Source organism: Myotis myotis, unplaced genomic scaffold (genome assembly GCF_014108235.1).
Source record: "Myotis myotis isolate mMyoMyo1 unplaced genomic scaffold, mMyoMyo1.p scaffold_m19_p_4, whole genome shotgun sequence".
Classification (NCBI taxonomy): domain Eukaryota; kingdom Metazoa; phylum Chordata; class Mammalia; order Chiroptera; family Vespertilionidae; genus Myotis; species Myotis myotis.
In genome coordinates, this window is record NW_023416346.1 from 52,655,235 (window position 1) to 52,676,609 (window position 21,375).

The window sequence follows — 21,375 nt, forward strand, 5'->3', positions numbered from 1 at the left end:
GATAAAAATATAGATGAATAGAGCAGTTTAGATTCCAAAAATAAACCCACACATACATGGTTAATTCATTTTCAAGAAACGTACCAAGGCAATTCAATGGGGAAGTGATCGTTTTTTCAATCAATGGTGCTGGAACTAAACACATGGGGGAGGGAGGAACTGAACCAACACCCTTATCAAACACCACAAAATAACTAAATGGGTTGAAAGCTAACCCAATAAAAAAAGAAAAACTTTGATAAGCAAAACTGGAAGGAAATTTTAGTGACTTTGGAGTGGTAAAAGATTTCTTATAAAGGAAACAAAGTCATAACCAGAAAGAGGTGATAAACTAGACTGTGTAAAAATTAAACTTTTTTTTTTATTTATTTTGACAGCTATTTATTGAAAGACCCTAACAAGTAAGGGGAATAGAAAAAGTTCCTTCACTTTTATGGAGCTAGGAGCCTAGGGGAGGATTCTGATTCCCAAGAATATCAGAGAGGATGATAGGAACCCAGAAAGGAAAGCAGGCTAGGGTCTGCTCCATGCCTGTACACTATGTCAGAACCAAGGGCCATAGAAGAAAGGAGCGACACCCTTTATCTGCCAGATGCCTACCAAAGTCCACCCACCCGGCCTGCCTCAGGCCTCCAGGAGCTTCCTCAGAGAGTGGAGGTTAAGGATCTTGAGTTGTGAATGAAGGTCCATGTGGATGATGCCATGGACACCCACAATAGTTTGTTGAAGGCCAAGGGAAGGGGAGGGGGGTGAGTGGATGTGGGCAAAGGGGGAAAAAGGGGATACACCTGCAATAATGTCAACAAAAAATGTTTAATACAAAAGAAAAAATATTAAACTTTTATTCTCTGAAAATGCCAGTTAACAAAATGAAAAGTCACCAAATAAGAGATCATAACTACAAAACATGCACGTATCAAAGATGCTATATCCAGAATATATAGAGCTGTTACCACTTAATTGTTAAAAAAAAAAAAAACAGTAAAAAAGAAATGGCCTATTGATATACAGAACATGGATAATTTTCAAGTTTATTACCTTACAATAAAAAAAGCTAGACTTAAAAGGTTATAGCATAGAAAATATAGTCAACAATATCATAATAACTATGTATGGTGCCAGATGGGTACTGGAAATTCTGAGGTGGAGCACTTTGTAAAGTATATGACTACCTAACCACTATGCTGTACACTTGAAACTAATACAAAATAATACTAAAAGCAAACTGTAATTGAAAAAAATAATAAAATTTAAAAGAAAGGTGACATACTGGATGATCTGATATATATGACATTATAAAAAAGGTAAAATTATAGGAACAAAAAATAGATGCATGATTACTAGGAACTGTGGTTAAGTGGAGGAGTTATTTATAAAGGGCAGCATTAGGAAATATTAGGTGATGGAACTGTTCTGAATCTTGATTATGGCAGTGGTTACAAGATTGTATGCTTTTATCAAAAATTCACAGAACAATACACCAAAGATAGTAAATGTTGGGATATAAATAACAAGTTAGCTATAACAAAACTCCAAGGAGATAGCAATAATTAGATAGCAAAATGGCTAAAATTAAGAGTACTGATAGCATTTGAGGAACAACTAGAACTTATAAACACTGGTGGAATGTACAACAGTAAAACCACTCTGGCAAACAATTTCACAGTTTCTTGTAAAGTTAAAAATAAATTTTGATATAACCCGGCAGTTCAATTTCTTGATATTTACCCAAGAAAAATGAAAGCATATGTCCACACAAAAACTTGTTCATGTTCATAGCAGAGGAAGTAAGGGAAAATTTTGAATACACTTTTCTCCACTCTCAGTACTCAGTATATTTCCACTCTTAACCTTTCTTCCCTTCCTCCCCTAGGCCCCTAGGTCCATAAAACTGACGGAACTTTTTGTTTGAGACACGTTCAGTGACACAACTTGACCCCTCAAATCTGTACTGATCCACTGATCTAGAGCCACTGCATGGAGAAAAATGTAAATGGGAGTGGGAATTGGCACTTGCCCTAGTTTAGCCTCTTTCTTATACAATCACAGGAAGCAATTATAAGCTTGCCTGTTACTTTCATTTTGGATTGTTTTAATTGGCTACTCAGACACCTAGCAGGTCAGCTGAACTCTTGAAAACACGACTGTTTAAATAGGTACAAATTATTTCTTGACAAAATTTTAACTCTTTTTTAAGTCTCAGCAAATAAGAATGAATGGAGAAGAACCTCTTCAATCTATAACTATGGAAAACGTAAAGCTAGCACAAGCATGAAATATTTAATACTCTCCCTGCAAAAATGGAAGTCTTCTCTTATCACTTTTATAAAACTTGTACAGGAGGTCCTAAGCAGTGCAATAAGGCATACAGATTTCAAAGGAAGAAGTATAATTCTCTTTATTTGCAGATGATATGATTATGTATATGGAAAATATAAAATAACTACTAGATATAACAAATAATTCAGCAAAGTTGTTCTATATCTTGATTATAGACTGCACTTACACTATTGCATGAAACTCTCAAAACTCAGGGAACTGTGCATATAATGGGTGAATTTTACAATAAGTACATCATACCCTAAAAAAGAAAAAATAGTAATATCTCAGGATAAGAATATCAATACAAAGTGAATTACATATCTATATATTAGCAAAAGCAACTGAAAATAAAATTTTAAAGATTATATCCTTTAACATAGAAGCAAGCATATGCATAGGAAGAAGTTGAACAAATGCTGCGCATGACTTCTATGAAGAAGGTAATTAAAGAATATCTGAATTAATGGGGAGATGTACTGTATTGACAGGAACCCAGAAACCGTCCTTGTGTTAATGTATTGTGTTCATGAACTGTGCTCATGTATTGGAAAAAAACCAATAATTTTAAGATTTCAATTATCCTTAAATTGATACATACAATTGTTGCCATCCCTATAAAAATCTTAAAAGATTTCTTAGTATAAATTTACAAGATGAATCCAAATTTTTTTTAATCTTTATTGTTGAGATTATTACAGATGTCCTTCTTTTTCCCCCCATAGCTCCCCTCCACCCAGTTCCCATCCCGCCCCAGGCCTTCACCACCCTATTCTCTGTGTCCATAGGTAATGCATACATACATATAAGATCTTTGTCTACTCGCTTCCCACACCCCCTCACACACCCCTCCCTCTCAGAATCATCAGTCTGTTCCATTTCCATGCCACTGATTCTATTCCATTCATCAGCTTATTCTGTTCATCAGATTTTTTATTCATTTGATTTTTAGATTCACTTGTTGATAGAAATGTATTTGTTGTCACTTTGTTGTTCATATTTTTTTATCTTTACCTTTTTCTTCTTCTTCCTCTTCTTAAAGAATACCCTCCAGCATTTCATATAATACTGGTTTGGTGGTGATGAACTCTTTTAACTTTTTCTTATCTGTGAAGCTCTTTATCTGACCTTCAATTCTAAATGATAGCTTTGCTGGGTAGAGTAATCTTGGTTGTAGGTTCTTGCTATTCATCACTTTGAATATTTCTTGCCACTCCCTTCTGGCCTGCATAGTTGCTGTTGAGAAATCAGCTGACAGTCGTATGGGCACACCCTTGTAGGTAACTAACTGTTTTTCTCTTCTGCTTTTAAGATTCTCTCTTTGTCTTTTGCCCTTAGCATTTTAATTATGATGTGTTTTGGTGTGGTTCTCTTTGGATTCTTCTTGTTTGGGATTCTTTGTGCTTCCTGGACCTGTAAGTCTACTTCTTCCACCAGGTAGGGGAAGTTTTCTGTCATTGTTTCTTCAAATAGGTTTTCAATATCTTGCTCTCTCTTCTGGCACCCCCATAATTCAGATGTTGGTACACTTGAAGTTGTCCCAGAGGCTCCTTACACTATCTTCATATTTTGGGATTCTTTTTTTCTTTTTGCTCTTCTGGTTGGGTGTTTTTTGCTTCCTCATATTTCAAATCATTGCCTTGATTCTTGGGATCTTCTAGTCCCGTGGTCGGCAAACTGCGGCTCGCGAGCCACATGCAGCTCTTTGGCCCCTTGAGTGTGGCTCTTCCTAAGCCTTAGGTGTACCCTAATTACGTTAATAACAATGTACCTATCTATATAGTTTAAGTTTAAAAAATTTGGCTCTCAAAAGAAATTTTAATCGTTGTACTGTTAATACTTGGCTCTGCTGACTAATGAGTTTGCTGACTACGGCTCTAGTCTACTGTTGAATCCCTGTATATTATTCTTTATTTCAGTCAGTGTATGCTTAATTTCTAACTGGTCCTTTTCCATTTTTTTGGCATTCTCACTAAGATCCTTGAAGGTCTCATTAAGTTCCTCAGAGGTTTCTAGAAGACTCTTGAGTAATCTTATAACTGTGGTTTTGAACTCTATATCCAGTAGTTTTCTTTCTTCCATTTCTTTCATTTGTGACATGTTTCTTTGTCTCCACATTTTAGCTGCTTCCCTGTGCTTGTTTTTATGTATTGGGTAGTTGCTAGGTCTCACTGAGTTGATAGAGTGGCCTTGTGTAGTAGGTGTCCTATAGAGCCCAGTGGCTCAGCCTCCACAGTCACCTGAGGTGGACACTCTTGGTGCACCCCTTTTTGGGCTGTGTTCACACTCTTGTTGTAGTTGACATTTATTGCTATTGGTGTCACTGTGAGGAATTGACCTCCAGGTCAATTGGTTGTGGGAACCAGCTGTGGATACAGTGGGAGAGCTGCTGTGCAGGAGATACCCTTATGGACCAGGACTTGCTTCAGTGGGGCTTTGGTGCTCACTGAGTCTGCCCCTTGAGTGTGTCTCTTATGGATGTGAAGAGTTGTAATCTGGTATGGCCTCACACTGGCCACTGGGTACACTGGCTCTTGGGTCTCCAGGGAGGTGCAAAGTCAGCCACTGCTGGGAACCATCCAGCAGGAGCTACAGAGAGATCTGCAGATTCCTCCTCTTTGTATCAGGTTTGGAAGTGTCCATGCAAGGCCCACCTGTGAAGTAAGGCAGGCTGGTTCTGGTGCTAGTTCCTGGGTCTTTTATTTATAGCTTTGTGGCTCCCAGCTGCAGCTTGTTTGACAGGTTTTAGGCTGAGAAAGGACAGACCTTTCATATGCAAAAGCTGCTGCCCACAGCTTGGGTGGGGTTGTAAATTGGGTGGGCCAGGGTCTCAGGAAATCACCAGGACAGAGCAAACAGAAATGGCTGCCAGTCAGCCCTGTACCAGGGAGATCCCAGCAAGGGAACAATGACCTCTGCAAGCACCTCCGTCTGGAAGAAAGCCACCCCCAAGTTCCTGCCTTGATGCCAGACAGTCCAGTTTCTCCCCATATGTGTTTGGGTCCCCCAGAGCTTCATCCTGCAATGGAGCTCAGAGGAAGTGGGAGCTTATAAATTCAGTTTGTGGTGCTGGCCTTTTAAGAGGAGCAGCTGGGTCACCAGCAGCTTGTGTGTCACTCAGCCTCAATCTGCAATGCTTTTCACAGTCAGTAGTTCTTACAGTCCGTAGGGACTTCTTTCTCCAGCTCTGGGACCCTGGGCTGGGGGTTCGGTGTGGGGCTGGGACTCCTTGTTCCTCCAGTGGCCTCCGCAGAGGTGATCTCCCTCCAGATTAAAAAAGTGGCACACGCTGGTGCCAGAACTGTCTCTTCTACAGCTCCACATCCCTACCAGTCTCAGTGTGCTTTCTTCTTTACCTCTCTATTTGTAGTACTTCCACTCAGTCAGCTTTACTGTGGTTCTGGATGATAGTTGTTCTGTGTTTTAGTTATAATTTTGACGTGGTTCTGGGAGGCAGCAAATACAGGTGTTTACCTATGCTGCCATCTTGGTTCACCTCTGAATCCAAAATTTATATGGAATAAATAGTCAAGCAATCTTGAAGAATAATAAATTTAAAGGACTTATACTATAAGATTTAAGGAGTTATTATAATGCCAAAAAATTAAGCAAGTGTGATATTAGCACAAGAATAGACAAACATAAACAGAACAGACTAGTGAGTCACTACCTAAGCCTATACATATACATTCAGTTGATTTTCAATTAAGTCATTAAAACAACTCAATTAAAAAGGGATTTTTTCAATATATGGTACTGGAAAAACTGGTTACATCGGAAAAAAATGGGCCTAAAGATAAACTCTAAAACTATAAAGATTCTAGAAGAAAACATATGATATTTTTGGAACCTTGGAGTTCTAAGATTTCTTATAGAAGACACAAAACACACTGAAAAGGAGGGGCATGATGGAGTTTGGGGTATAAGAAATGTTCTATATCTTGATTTACAATTGTTAAAAAATAATTGAGCTGTTCACCACTATGCCATACACCTGAAGAGATCATATATATATATACGTATATATAATGTTACCTGCAATTAAAATATTTTTAAAAAAAATAAAATAAGCGTTAAAATGAAAAAATAAAATGTTCACAGCAGCTTTACCAGTAATAGCAATGAACTGGAAGCAACACACATGTCTGTTAACAGGTGAATAGTAAAACAAACTACTATATCCATACAGTGGAATACTACTCAGCAAGAAAATAATGAACTATAGCCCTCCCAATATATCATCCTCCCAATGCACTAAGACTGTGGGTTTGATTCCTGCCCCACCCCTTCCCCCCATTCAGAGCACATACAAGAACCAACCAATGAAAGCATAAATAAGTGGAACAACAAATCTCTCTCTCTCTCTCTCTCTCTCTCTCTCTCTCTCTCTCTCTCTCTCTTTCTCCTTCCCTTCCTCTCTTTTTCCCTCTCTGTGTAAAATCAATCAATAAAATAATTAAATAATTAAAATGATAATAATAATGAATTGTGGATATTCACCACAGCCTGGATGAATCTCAAATGCAGAGAGAAAGAAGCCAGAACAAAGAAAGTGGACATACCATATGACTTCATTTGCATATAAATCTTGAAAATAAAAATAAGGTACAAAATGCAGCTCAGTGATTATTTGAAGATAGGGGATGGGAGTAGAACTTGGTATTCCCTTCCTAAATCAGGCAATGCCATTTCTAAATAGCTCAATAGAAAATTATTGACATGAACAGTTCCTGTAACTTAACCCACTGATTCCATGTCTTGCCTCTTGGTGGTATCCAAATAAATCTACGCTTTGCCTAAATTCAAAATTGATTCAACAACTAGCTACTGAGAACCAACTATATACAGTGTGGTGAATACAAAGAAATCAAGACAAAAACCCTGGTTTCATGGATTTTCCAAATTAGTATCTAAAAATTACTAATTTTATTTTATTTTTGGGTGATTACAAGTCGGAAAAGGTGTGGGGGAGGTAGAAAAGGGTAAAGGAGGGATAAATGGTGATGGAAGGAAACTTGACTTGGGGTGGTGAACACATAATACAATATACAGACAGTATAGGATTGTACACCTAAAATCTATATAATTTTATTAACCAATGTTGAACCAAATAAATCCAATAGAATTTTTTAAAAAAACTATAATCTAAGCTCATTGTATGTCTTCATTAGTGTGTCCTCTTTTGTGATTTATATATTGAGATTTTTTTCTTATATGGCAATTAGACTGAAGATGGTAGGAAACATATGAGTCTAGTAACTCCATTTATTCATCTACTAGGATGAATACAATTACAAAATTATATTATTAGCTCACCAATCCTTAAACTAATTTAGTATACTGGCAAGATGACTAGAATAAGATTCCATCTCTGCCTCTGCAACAAATTAACTGCCTCATTCATCAATCAGGACAATTGCCTATAAAATGGAGTTGTTCTTTATAAAGTAGTGGTTTTCAAAAATTTTGGTATCAAGACATTTTCATTCTCTTAAAAGTCAGTAAGGACACCAAGAAATTTTGTTTATGTGAATTATATCTATCAATATGTGCCATATAAAATAAAATTGAGTAGTAATTTAAATAATTATTTATTCATTCATTTAAAACTGACAATAATTTAGTCATTGCATATTAACATATATCATGTACTTTTATAAATAATTATAGTTTTCAAAACAAAACAAAATGAGAAAAGAAATTGTTTTACTTTTTTGGTAAATCTCTTTAATGTCTGCCTTGATATAACTCAGCTAGATCTTTATAATAGCTTTTGCATTCACTCTTACAATATATTGTGGATGAAAAATATGAAGAAAATCTGGCTTAATGCAGTTATATACTTGGAAAACAGAGTATTTCATAGTCTTTTAAGATAATTGTGGCTATTCTTTGATACTATACCCAAGCTCTACAAGTGGCAGACTCTTTGTTTAATTGTAACACAGAATATGAAACTGTATTAATTAACTTTATATAATTGATTACATTAAAACTCATTGATCTATCTTACCTTTGAATGGATCTTTTACCTATGTGTAATTTTATAACATCATGCATTAGTCATTTGGAAAATATTAGTTCACTGAGATTTGCAGAACTTTTAAATGTTAACACATTTTATTAAACAATATCAAAAATCGTACATCTACACTAATAAAAGAGAAACATGGTAATTGGCGTACAATCGCTACCCTTCCCATTGGCTAATCAGCGAGATATGCAAATTAACTGACAGCCAAGATGATGGCCGGCAGCCAGGCAGCTTGAAACTAACATGAGGCTTGCTTGCTTCAGTGACGGCGGACTCCAACGACTCCAACATTCCCCGCCTGCCGCTGCAGGCCTCTGAGCGGGCAGTTTGAAACATAGTAACATATAGAAGCTAAAAAAAACTCCAGAAACCTGCTTTCAGCGAGCCGGGATCTCAGAGCTGGAGTTGACACAGAGTTTCGATTGTAGAACACAAACAAGTCTGGGCCCGAGGGTTTCTGCTTTCCCAGCAGCAGAGGCTGCAGAGCTGGAACCACAGCTAAAGCTGGCCCAGAATAAAAAAGAAAAAAAGAAAAAAAGGAGCAGTTGGGAGCTTCAGTCACCCGCCAGCCTGAAAACAGCCCTCAGCCCCTCACCCAGACTGGCCAGGCACCCCAGTGGGGACCCCCACCCTGAAGGGTGTGTGACCAGCTGCAAACAGCCATCATCCCCTCACCCAGGCTGGCCAGGCACCCCAGTGGGGACCCCCACCCTGATCCAGGACACCCTTCAGGGCAAACCACCGGCCCCCACCCGTGCACCAGGCCTCTATGCTATATAGTAAAAGGGTAATATGCCTCCCAGCACCGGGATCAGCGGAGCCTCGAGGCCTCCCAGCACTGGGATCAGCATGACAGGGGGCAGCGCCCAAACCCCCTGATCGGCCCTGCTCTGTGTGTGACACGGTGCGGCACTCCAACCCCCCCACCCACAGGCCCTGCTCTGTGTGTGATGGGGTAGAGCCATAACCTCCCCATCGGCCCTGCCCTGAGTGTGACAGTGGCGGTGCCCCAACCCCCTGATGGGCCCTGCTCTGTGAGTGACAGGGGGCAGCGCCCCAACCCCCTGAATGGCCCTGCTCTGTGCGTGACGGGGGTGGCGCCGCAACCTCCCCATTGACCCTGCCTTGAGTGTGACAGGGGACGGTGTCCCAACCCCCCAATCGGCCCTACCCTGAGCGTGACTGAGGGTGGCATCACAACCTCCCAATCGCCCAGCTCTGTGCATGACAGGGGACGGTGCCCCAACTCCCCAATCGGCCCTGCTCTGAGCCTGACCAGGGGCTGCACCTAGGGTTGGGCCTGCCCTCTGCCACCCGGGAGCAGGCCTAAGCCAGCAGGTCATTATTTCCCGAGGGGTCCCAGACTGATAGAGGGCTCAGGCCGGGCCGAGGGACCCCCTCTCCCCCCTTAGTGCACAAATTTTTGTGCACCGGGCCTCTAGTATTAATATAATTACCAATCTCATTAGAAAAGGCTAAGTTTTGGGAAGCTGTAAAGTTCACAGTGACAGATGTAAGTTTTCTAAAGTTCGAATTCTTACTTGAAAATCTCAAAGTTTTTGATTGGCAACAAATATGGCTTGTAGTTTTCCTTGAAGTGATAGACTTGCTGTGCTCATTTTCAAAAAAATGCCTACCAAATACCCAAGATTAAATAACCATAATTTGCCTCAATTTAACTTTCAAGTAAAAATGTGTTCCATGCAAAAATCAGCTAGTGCAGACCACAACTCAAACAATTGCACACATGCTTTTCCTAGAAACAACAATCTTACATCAACATACAGAATTGATTTGTGTATACTCCTCATTTTGCCATATAGGGTGTTAAAAAGAAGTGGTGGAGGGATTAAGAAAAACAAACAAACAAAAACCTCATGGCATAGACAACAGTATGTTGATTACCAGAGAGAAATGGGGTGGGGGGAGGTAGAAGAGGGTAAATCAGGAATAAATGGTGATAGAATGAGACAAGATTTAATAAAATTAATGCTACAATGAGGGTGTTCTTAGGTAAGAATGGCTTTTTATTCCCTGAGAGTATGAAAGATACAACTGCAGGGGTATTGCGGGTTTGATGCCAGAACACCGCAATCAAGTGAGTCATAATTTTTTTCTGACAGAGGGCCTTGCTATCAGTTTATAAAAAATACAACATCTTTGAAGTACAATAAGGCAAACTGCAACAAAATGAGGTATGCCTATACTAGGACAATTTGGTACACTGCTCTAGCAGGTTTTTTTTCCTTCATAATTTTATTTTTTAATATTTTTTTGTTTAAAGTATTACAAATAGTAGTATATATGTCTCCCTTTTCCCCCATTAACCTCCCCCCAGTCTCCCCTACCCCCCAACACATGCTCTCACCTCCCTCCCAGTGTTTTGTGTCTATTGGTTATGCTTATATGCATGCATACAAGTCCTTTGGTTTTACCCACCACCAGTGAAAATGTCAACACATTGAGAAAGGCAAAATGGCCTTCATATTATTGTTAAAATAGCTATGTCCCTCCTGATAGGAACGCAGGAATCCCAGGGGTCCACACACAGCACTTTGAGGACTATTCACCTAAAGGATCCTTAATGTCTCTCCAGCTCTAAAATGTCTATAATTATGTAAAATGTCAACATGTTTCAATTTTACAACTCTACAAAACATTCATTTCCCTATTAAGTGAAACATCTTGCATTTAACAAATATATCAATGTCTTACAAATATTTTATTCAACTGATCGTGAGGATAAAGTGATGAGGTCATGAAGCAAGAACTATTTTCTTCCTAAAAGAACTTCGATTTTATTCAGATTTCCCATCGTCCAACTTTTCCAAGCAGCAATGTGTTTTGTTGGGGGCAGGAAGGAGGTTAGGTAAGTCACTGGTATAACTCTGCCTTCATGGTCTGATTCCACTTGCCAATATACTGGTTGTTGTAATCATATACATATAACACAATTCTAACCAATGAGATATAAGGGGTATTTTCAGGGTGGAGATGCAAGACTCCTGGTAAGTTTTCATGGCTGATAAAAAGGGACACAAAGAAGAGTTCATACTCTTCTTGTACTGGACTTTGTGGTATTTGCATGTGATCCCTGGAACTGCAGCATCCATCTTGCATGAGGGACACTAATCTGAGAAAGTGAGCTGATAGGCAGAGTGTGACAAAGGAGAAAGTGGAAAGAAACTGGGTCATCATTTGGAGGAATTAGTCAACCTTGGATATACTCTACCAAACTTCTTGTTATGCGAGCTAAAAATTTTCCTTACTGTAAGACAGTTGAATTTCTGTTTTCTACCACTTACAACAGAAAACAACCTATGTGATATGAAAAGGCACCATTATGCCTATCTTTCACACTCAGAAATGTTTTACCACATCAATTAGATAATGAGATTATGGAAAGAGAAGGACCTCACCTCCTTGACCAAAGTCCTGTAGGATTCAAAATATAGAATACACTAAACAATTTTTCACTAGCATCCCACTCTTAACACAATTCCTCCCCCACTACCCAAAGTTCCAATATTTCCTTCAATATTTTATTAATGTCATACATACTATAAGAAATTTTGGAAGCAAATCAGCCAGTTCTTAAAATATCTAGAAAGATTATTATTTTCCTTGATTATAAGATATACAAATGCCAACAGAATTTCTAAAAGTCCTATTTTAGAATTTACTGTCATAAAACCAATGTCATTAACCTGACTAGTACTTACTCATAAATGGTGCTTAAGTCTCTCTACAAGTTAATAAGTAAATCTAATGTTTACAATCAGATTCAGTAAGATAAAAAATAAGTTAAAAATTGAATTTAGCAAAAAGTCTATTTTATATCATTTGCCTTTGGTTGCCTTTAGTTAGCAGAAAGCAAGGGATTTAGGGTTCCCATTTCAATAATGTAGCAGGTACCATCACAGACTACACTTTTAGTTAAAGGCCAGCAGAAGCTGCTAAAGTAATAAAGGACAGTTGGACCTGGACAGATTATAAAGGTAAATTAACTCAAGCATTGATGCATACAATGAGAGTCTGATTTGTTAAAATGAGAGAAGCCTATGTATTAGAGATTATACTAAAGATACCTGTCCAAAATCCTCAAGAATTACTGCTATTAAAAATGAATCTTTGTAATGAAGTTTTAGTAAAGTGGCTGGGTGGTTCATTTATAATGTTAATTAGAGAGAATATTTCAAAAATTAGTTCTGCCCCATGGTTGCTGTTGTCAGAGTGGATGAAATAATGGAATGATTACATTTTAAAAAGAAAAATCATTAGAGGATAAGACTAAATAGGCTGACCAACTAGCAATCTATTGAGCATCAATTCCATACTCACTGTACTAGATAGAAAAAAATTACTGTCTCATAGGTACTCATAAACACTACTGATAGGAGTATACTTGGTAAAACCATTCTGAAAAGTAATTTGGCAAGAACAGAGCCCTATCATTTACCAGGTAAAAGCTTAAAGTTCAGCTATTCAAATGCCACCTGGAAAAGCCATAATGCATAATAATTTGTGATTTTGCAGAGGAATGAATTTGAATTGCACAAACTGCAATGCTGGCATAAGGCAATAAAGTCACTTAGCTAGCTAGGAAACAGAAAGAGAAGGTAAAGTGAGAGTGGTACAAAAATGAATGCAGTCCCTGGCCAGGTAGCACAGTTGTCCCAATATGCCAGGTTGTGGGTTTGATCCCCAGTCAGGGCACATAAAAAAATCAACCAATGAATCCTATATAATAAAAGCCCAATATGCAAATCAACTGAACAGCTGAATGACTGGCAGAATGACTGCTCACTATGACACACACTGACTGCCAAGGGGCACATGCTCAACACAGGAGCTGACCCCTGGTGGTCAGTGGCTCCCACAAGGGGAGCACCACTCAGCCAGAAGCAGGGCTCAAGGCTGGCCAGCTCAGAGGCGGTATTTGTTAACAATAAACATGCCCCTAGCCCAGTGATGGCAAATCTTTTGAGCTCAGCCTGTCAGCATTTTGAAAAACCCTAACTTAATTCTGGTGCCGTGTCACATATAGAAATTTTTTGATATTTGCAACCATAGTAAAACAAAGACTTATATTTTTGATATTTATTTTATATATTTAAATGCCATTTAACAAAGAAAAATCAACCAAAAAAAATGAGTTCGCGTGTCACCTCTGACACACATGTCATAGGTTCGCCATCCTGTTCTAGAGCAATCATTTATTAACTGTGTGACCTTCAACAAGTTTTTTAACTAATCTCTGGGCCTCGAATTCCTTGTACATAAAAATTGGAATAGTATTATCTAGTACAGTGGTTCTCAACCTTCCTATTGCCACGACCCTTTAATACAGTTCCTCATGTTGTGGTGATCCCCAACCATAAAATTATTTTCGTTGCTACTTCATAACTGTAGTTTTGCTACTGTTATGAATCGTAATGTAAATATCTGATACGCAGGATATATTTTCATTGTTACAAACTGAACATAATTAAAGCATAGTGATTAATCACAAAAACAATGTGTAATTATATATGTGTTTTCCGATGGTCTTAGGCGACCCCTATGAAAGGGTCGTTTGACCCCCAAAGGGGTCGCGACCCACAGGTTGACAACAGCTGACCTAGAAGGATATAACATGGTAATTGATAAAAAAAAAGTAGCTATCACAACTCATCTGCTGATATAGCCTTTCTAAATGTCAGGGTTTATTGCACATACCAAAGACTTTAAAGGTACGGATGGCCTTTAACCCACTAATTCCCCAATGATGGAGGAAGTACTAATAAGATAATATAAAATAGGGAATAAAAAAGTGTTCATGGCAGTATTTCTTACAATGGCTTTCAAAATTTGAAATTTAAAAATATATTATTCTATGAAAGTGAACAGGTAAATTGTGGTGTGTATAAATATAAATTATATGCAAGCATTTAAATATTTTAAAACTAATAATTTTAATAACACGAAAAAATGATTCATAAGTGAAAAACATTAATATATAAAACTGTATGTAGACTAATCCTAATTTTTTATTTTAACTAATTTACTTTTTATTTTAATTGTTTAAGTAAGAAGGTAAATTTTAATGTATTTTACATGTGAATGGTCTAAACATGAATTAAAAGAGTGTTCAGATTAGATAAAAAGCTACACAGCTGTGTGCCTCTTTGCTGATCTTAAGCTGATTCTGAAATTTGTATGAAAAGAAACTAGAATAGACAAAGCAATTTTGTGAATTTTTTTAAAATGTTGGAAAACTCTAGTACCTGATTTTAACACTTAATATAAAATGACAGTTATCAAGACAGGATGGTATTGGCGAAAAGATAGAGCATAGATCAATACAACATAAGAGAGTCCAGAAATAGATTCACACAAATAAAATCAATGCATTTGTTATAAAGTTGCAAAGGAAATTTAATGTAGAAAGGATGCTTTTCAACAAATGGCATTGGAAGAATCAGATGTCCATATGCAAAAATAAAATTAACTTAGATACATGTCTCTTACCTTATACAAAATTTAAGACGAAATGAACTGTGGACCTAAATGTAAAACTTGAAACTATAAAACTTCTAGAAGGACACATAGGAGAAAATTTGCCTCAACTGATTTTGACAAAGTATGACACTCAAAGCATGTCCATAAAAGAAAAAAAAACAATTTGTAAATTGGAATTTATCAATTTGGTCTGAAAAAGATTTTAAGAGGATGAAAAGCTAAGTCATAGACATGGAAAAATATATTCAAATCACTTATCTGATAAAGGTCTTTTATAGAGAATACATAAACAACTCTTTAAACTGAGTAGTAATAAGAAGACAACCTGATTTTTTAAAAATATATATATTTTATATATATATATATATATATATATATATATATGTGTGTATATATATATATTTCAGAGAGGAAGGGAGAGGGAGAGAGAGATAGAAACATCAATGATGAATCATTGATCATCTGCCTCCTGCATGCCCCCTACTGGGGATCAAGCCTGCAACCTGAGTATGTGCCCAGACTGGAAATCTAACTTTGACTCCTGGTTTATAGGTCGATGCTCAACCACTGAGCCATGCCGGCTGGGCGACAACCTGATTTTTTTTAATGGGCAAGAGATTCTAATATACACCTCACTAAAGAATATATAAGGATGACTCTACTATTGAATGGGAAAAATAGTAATTTTACTGGGGAGGAACCTTGCAGACACCACCTTAACTGAATGACCAAGGTTAACATTACCAGTAACGTCACCAATTTATTTTTTAAAGAAGAGATCCTATCTAATAAAAGAGAAACATGGTAATTAGCTGTACCTCCACTACCCTTCCCATTGGCTAATCAGGGTGATATGCAAATTAACTGCCAGCCAAGATGGCAGCTGGCAGCCAGGCAGCTTGAAGCGAACATGAGGCTTGCTTGCTTCAGTGACGGAGGAAGACAACATTCCCCACCTGCCGCTGCCTGCCTCTGAACTTGCAGTTTGAAACATTGTTACAAATATAGAATCTAAACAAACTCCAGAAACCTGCTTTCAGCCAGCCGGGATCTCAGAGCTGGAGTTGAAACAGTGTTTCGATGATAGAACCCAAACAAACCAGATACCTGCTTTCAGCAGCCGAGGCCTCAGAGCTGGAGCCATGCCTCAGAGCTAAAGCTGGCCCAGAATAAAAAAAAAATGAAAAAAAGGAGCGGTTGAGAGCTTCAGTCACCCGCCAGCCTGAAAACAGCCATCAGCCCCTCATCCAGACTAGCCAGGCACCCCAGTGGGAATCCCCACCCTGAAGGGTGTGTGACCAGCTGCAAACAGCCATCAGTCCCTCACCCAGGCTGGCCAGGCACCCACGCGAAACCCCCACCCTGATCCAGGACACCCTTCAGGGCAAACCAGCCGGCCCCCACCCGTGCACCAGGCCTCTATCCTATATAGTAAAAGGGTAATATGCCTCCCAGCACCGGGATCAGTGGAGCCACAAGGCCTCCTGGCACCGGGATCAGTGTGACAGGGTGCGGTGCCCCAACCCCCTGATAGGCCCTGCTCTGTGTGTGACAGGGTGCGGTGCCCCAACCACCCCCCACGGGCTCTGCTCTGTGTGTGACGGGGTAGAGCCATAACCTCCCCATCGGCCCTGCTCTGTGTGTGACAGGGGGCGGTGCCCCAACTCCCCTATCGGCCCTACTCTGTGAGTGACAGGGGGGAGCTCCTCAATCCCCTGATCAGCCCTGCTCTGTGCATGACAGGGGGGAGCTCCCCAACCCCCTGATGGGCCCTGCTCTGTGCATGACAGGGGGGAGCTCCCCAACCCCCTGATTGACCCTGCTCTGTGCGTGACAGGGTACGGAGCCCCAACCCCCCTGATGGGCCCTGCTCTGTGAGTGACAGGGGGCAGAGACCCAAACTCCTGATTAGCCCTGCTCTGTGCGTGACAGGGGGTGGTGCCGCAACCTCCCCATAGACCCTGCCTTGAGTGTGACGGGGGCGGTGCCCCAACCCCCCAATCGGCCCTACCCTGAGTGTGACTGAGGGTGGCATCGCAACCTCCCGATCCGCCCTGCTCTGTCCATGACAGGGGGTGGCGCCCCAACTCCCCAGTCAGCCCTGCTCTGAGCCCGACCAGGGGCTGCACCTAGGGATTGGGCCTGCCCTCTGCCACCTGAGAGCAGGCCTAAGCCAGCAGGTCGTTATCTCCCGAGGGGTCCCCGACTGTGAGAGGGCACAGGCCAGGCTGAGGGACCCCCCCTTCCCCCCCCCAAGTGCACAATTTTTGTGCACCGGGCATCTAGTTAGATATATAAGAAGGAAAATCAGCAAACCAGTAATAGAGGTATTTCTGTGCTGTTGATAGAATTGTAGACAGATAATTTTCTTTGTAATGTTCTATATTATATTCAAAGTTTCCAACACTTAGCATGTATTACTTTTGTTATCAGACCAACTCAACATGTAAATTGATTGAATGAATGAACAAATATACAGGTCTTGCCTTCACAGATGCTATAATTAATAGAGAGAACAGATAAATTATCATGAAACAAAATGCTTTTAGGACAAAATGCATTTAGATACTAGAGAGAATGAGGCTAAATATCACACGTGTTCAAAGAAGGATAAAAGCAGCAATTGATATAATAGTAAAAAAAAAAACAACTTTAACAGAAGGGCTATTTATTTTTTCTCACTGGCATGAAAGCAGGGACCCTGTCTATCTTATTTAGTTTTATCCATTGTGTCTAACACAAAATGATTTTGTGGACAGTACAGGTCCATGAATAACATAAATACAATTCTTAAGTACTTATGTGTTGCTGAATAAATACCTGCTGAATTAATGTAAACATTATACTAAAATTGAGCAAATATTTGCATCCATAGTGTTCTAATAAAGAGCCAAAATATGTATGTAGTGCTCAAGAGATTGTAGGAAAGCTCATCTAGGCTACAATGGAGGGAGTATACTGTAAAAGGTAATGAAAAATAAGGTTACATGAAGGGAAAGATCATGATTGTCCTTGAAAATCAGACAGATAAGTTGAGTTAATAAAATAACAAATGGTGAGTCAATAAATAGTTGTAATGGCAATAATGAAATCTAAAATTTATTGAGCATTTACTATGTGCCAAGTACCATTCTAAATTCTTTACATAACTTCTCTCATTTTATCCTCAAAAGAATCTGTTAGGTACATACAACTGGTCCTCTTTTGCCAATGAGGAAATTAAGGCTCAGAAGGTACTACTTGGCTGAAGGTCATACATCTTCAAATTGCAGGTCTAACTCCAAAGGCCAAGCTCTTAAAGACTCTTTATGAGACCTCCACAAAATCCACAAAACATGTGCGAGGATACCAGAAAGCAGTGAGATCCCATGATATCAAAAATGTATGTTTATTCCATGATCTTGCACTGCAATCAGAAGTATCAGTACAAATTCATGTTTTTAACACAAACACAAATATATATAAATATATGTGTATATATGTATACATATACATATGTATATGTATACACATATAGAGAGAGATGTTTAAAAAACAGATGTGTGTATATGTCCATGTATATATACATATATTTCCTAGTTTTGTCTGCTGAAGAGGCCTAGAAGTAATGACACCCCAGCAGCAATGAGCATTCCAAACCTGGAGATCCTTATCTCTAAATACAATTACCCAATTTAAAAAACTATAGCTCCTTGGAGACAGGAGCCAACTGTAAAGGGCTCCTATTGGCCAAATCTGGTATATCTTCAGCAGAAAAAAAAGTAAAAATAGCATAAGTCATTATAACACTTAGAATAAAACAAATATCCATAAATTCATACTGCTATAAATAAACAACTAAATAAATAGCAGAGAAGGTAAAGTTATTTGTTACATTTAAAATTAAATTTTAAATTCAAAAAAATGTTAAAAACTGAAAATTACTATTTGGCAAATATCACAGTAATAATCATTTAAGCTAGAATCCTCAATTATATGCTAAAATTAGTGGGCAAAAGTTTGATGAGAAGGATATTTACATTGTCTCACAGTATCACACCACATACTCATAAGATTTGCTCACTTTGTAACTACAAAGGGAAAGAATAGTGTCTTTACAGTGGATAAACCTGGCAGACACAACTTTAACCAAGTTATCATAGTTAACTCAAGGTAAAGAGTCTAATGTGTTGCATATACAGACATCAAAAGCCAAATAAAAACACATTAGAAATTATGTACACACTCTTGCACAGTCACAGAACAGTTACATATATAAACATATGCACAAAAATACATATAGTTGAGTGCATAGAGCTGGATATGATGAGTAGGTAAATTTGTAAAAACAACAAAAATAAACTGGGCATCTTAAGTAAATATACCCTGTTTCGTCATAACAAAAATACACCTGAAAAGTTCAGTATAATTAAATTTATTATGAAAACGGACTAATTAAAAAAACAATAAGGCAAATCATTCCTCAAAATAACCATCTATGACTAATTAAATTTGTTTTATAAATCTAACCTTTTATATATGAGATTTTATACAATCGTATAACCTGCAATAAGCAATTGCTCTAGTTTGCTTTTAAATTACCTCTGTCTATATACACATGCATATAGAAATCAAACTCTGATCATTTTATTCGAATCCCGAATCTATTTGCATTATACCATGCCACTTCTCCTATCATCAGCAGGAAGAGATGTAATCCCCATTTTATCATTTCCATTTCATTCCAGTGTCTCTCCCTTCCTCACTAAAAAAACAAAAAAAGTAGCAGAGATCCAAATACTCTGAACAGCAAATAAATATCTATAGAGTACATACATACAAAGGAGGCAGTATAGGAAAGTTGTTAAGGGTAAAGAAATTGGAATCAGACTGCCTTGATTCAAATTCCCAGCTCTACAGTTTATTACCTAAGTGATTTTCAGCAAATTAACCTCTATGACCTATAGCTTCTTGATCTGTAAAGTGGGGACATCAATGGTATATATCTCATAGGTCTTTGGTGAAAATTAAAGATGGCCATGTATATCAGCATATTAGCACAGTGCCTGGCACATAGTAAACACTCAAAAATGTAAGTTATGATAACAATACTGACAAATTCTTTCTATTGAGCAGTATACTTCATAGAGGAAAAACTGTTCCGTGGCCCTGAACCACACTACAATCTTTAATGAGCTGTTGCCTCTGATCACAAGGGAGATAGTACATTTAAATTAGAGAGAACTATCTACGGAACACACATACACATAAAACTTACTAACATTTGTACAGTAAGGGTAGTGCAATCTTATACACCATATACATAAAGGAGTGCATATCCTACTGACAGTGAGTCAGTACAGGTATAATTACTTTTACATAAAAATACGTTACCTCCATCACTAGAAATTACTTTTCCAACCTAAAGCTGCTTTTTTCATTTACTGCTAACCTTTCAGCATAAGAGTTATTACTTTATTCCACCTAATATATACTCTACCTAAAAAAATGTTCCACATATTTGTGACATCCCCATTTGGCATGACTTCAAAGATAAAGAAATCACTTAACTGAAAAACAAAGCAATTTAAGTGGCACTGCTCTTCCTGTTATAAAAGTCCCAATACTAGACTACTTCAATCAACAACCAGCCCCACTACCAACCAGTTTACTCTGGATAAGTTCACCAATATCCCCGTCATTAGTATGGAGAGCAGATACCATTCATAACTTTGTGATGATTAAAACATTCATCTAACTATGATATTGATGCATCAAGCAGAAAAAACAAACCCCTGGTTTTATTAAAGGCACAATACCCTAATGATAGAGAAATGTAATATAAAATGTTATTTAAAAACTATATAGAAGGAGCCTGGCCAGTGTTGCTCAGTGGTTAAGTGTTGACCTATGAACCAGGAGATCATCATTAGATTCCTGATCAGGGCACATGCCAGGTGTTCAGGCTCAATCCCTAGTAGGGGATGTGCAGGAGGCAGCTGATCAATGATTCTCTCTCATCATTAATGTTTCTATCCCTATCCCATCCTCTCTGAAATCAATAAAAATCTATTTTAAAATAATTATACCGTAGGAAAAAAGGAGAACAAAACAAAACAAAACAAAAAAACCCTTCCATGGTGTCTTCTGTAATTTCTTCATGAACACTTAATCTTAAAAAGTTCCAAGAAAATAGGCTTGCTGCCAAGTGTTGTCAACCAAAAAAAAATCACATTTTTAATACAATTGGATTTAATATAAATTGATGTATAGTATTTCTGTACATACCTGTATGATTGGTATCTGGTGCACATTTATTAATAGCAATGTCAAAAGAAATAAATGAAATATTTAATGAAATATCTATAAAATCTTTGCCCTGGGCCAAATGCCATAAGCAGTAAGCATGTACCTAGAAGATGTTTTTAAAAATAACTATTTTCAACAAAATAATTGTACTTTTATCCAAGAGTCTGTAACACTATTAAGTGACTAAACCTTACTCCATTAAAATGCTCTAAATCAAAAAAAGCAATTTTAAG

General features: G+C 38.1%; 1 protein-coding gene across 5 annotated transcripts in view; it reads right to left on the reverse strand.

The window, feature by feature from the left end:
• COL4A5 (collagen type IV alpha 5 chain) overlaps positions 1 to 21,375 on the reverse strand; it is a 328,420-nt gene that overhangs the window by 305,121 nt on the left and 1,924 nt on the right. The gene's annotated exons all lie outside the window — the stretch shown is intronic.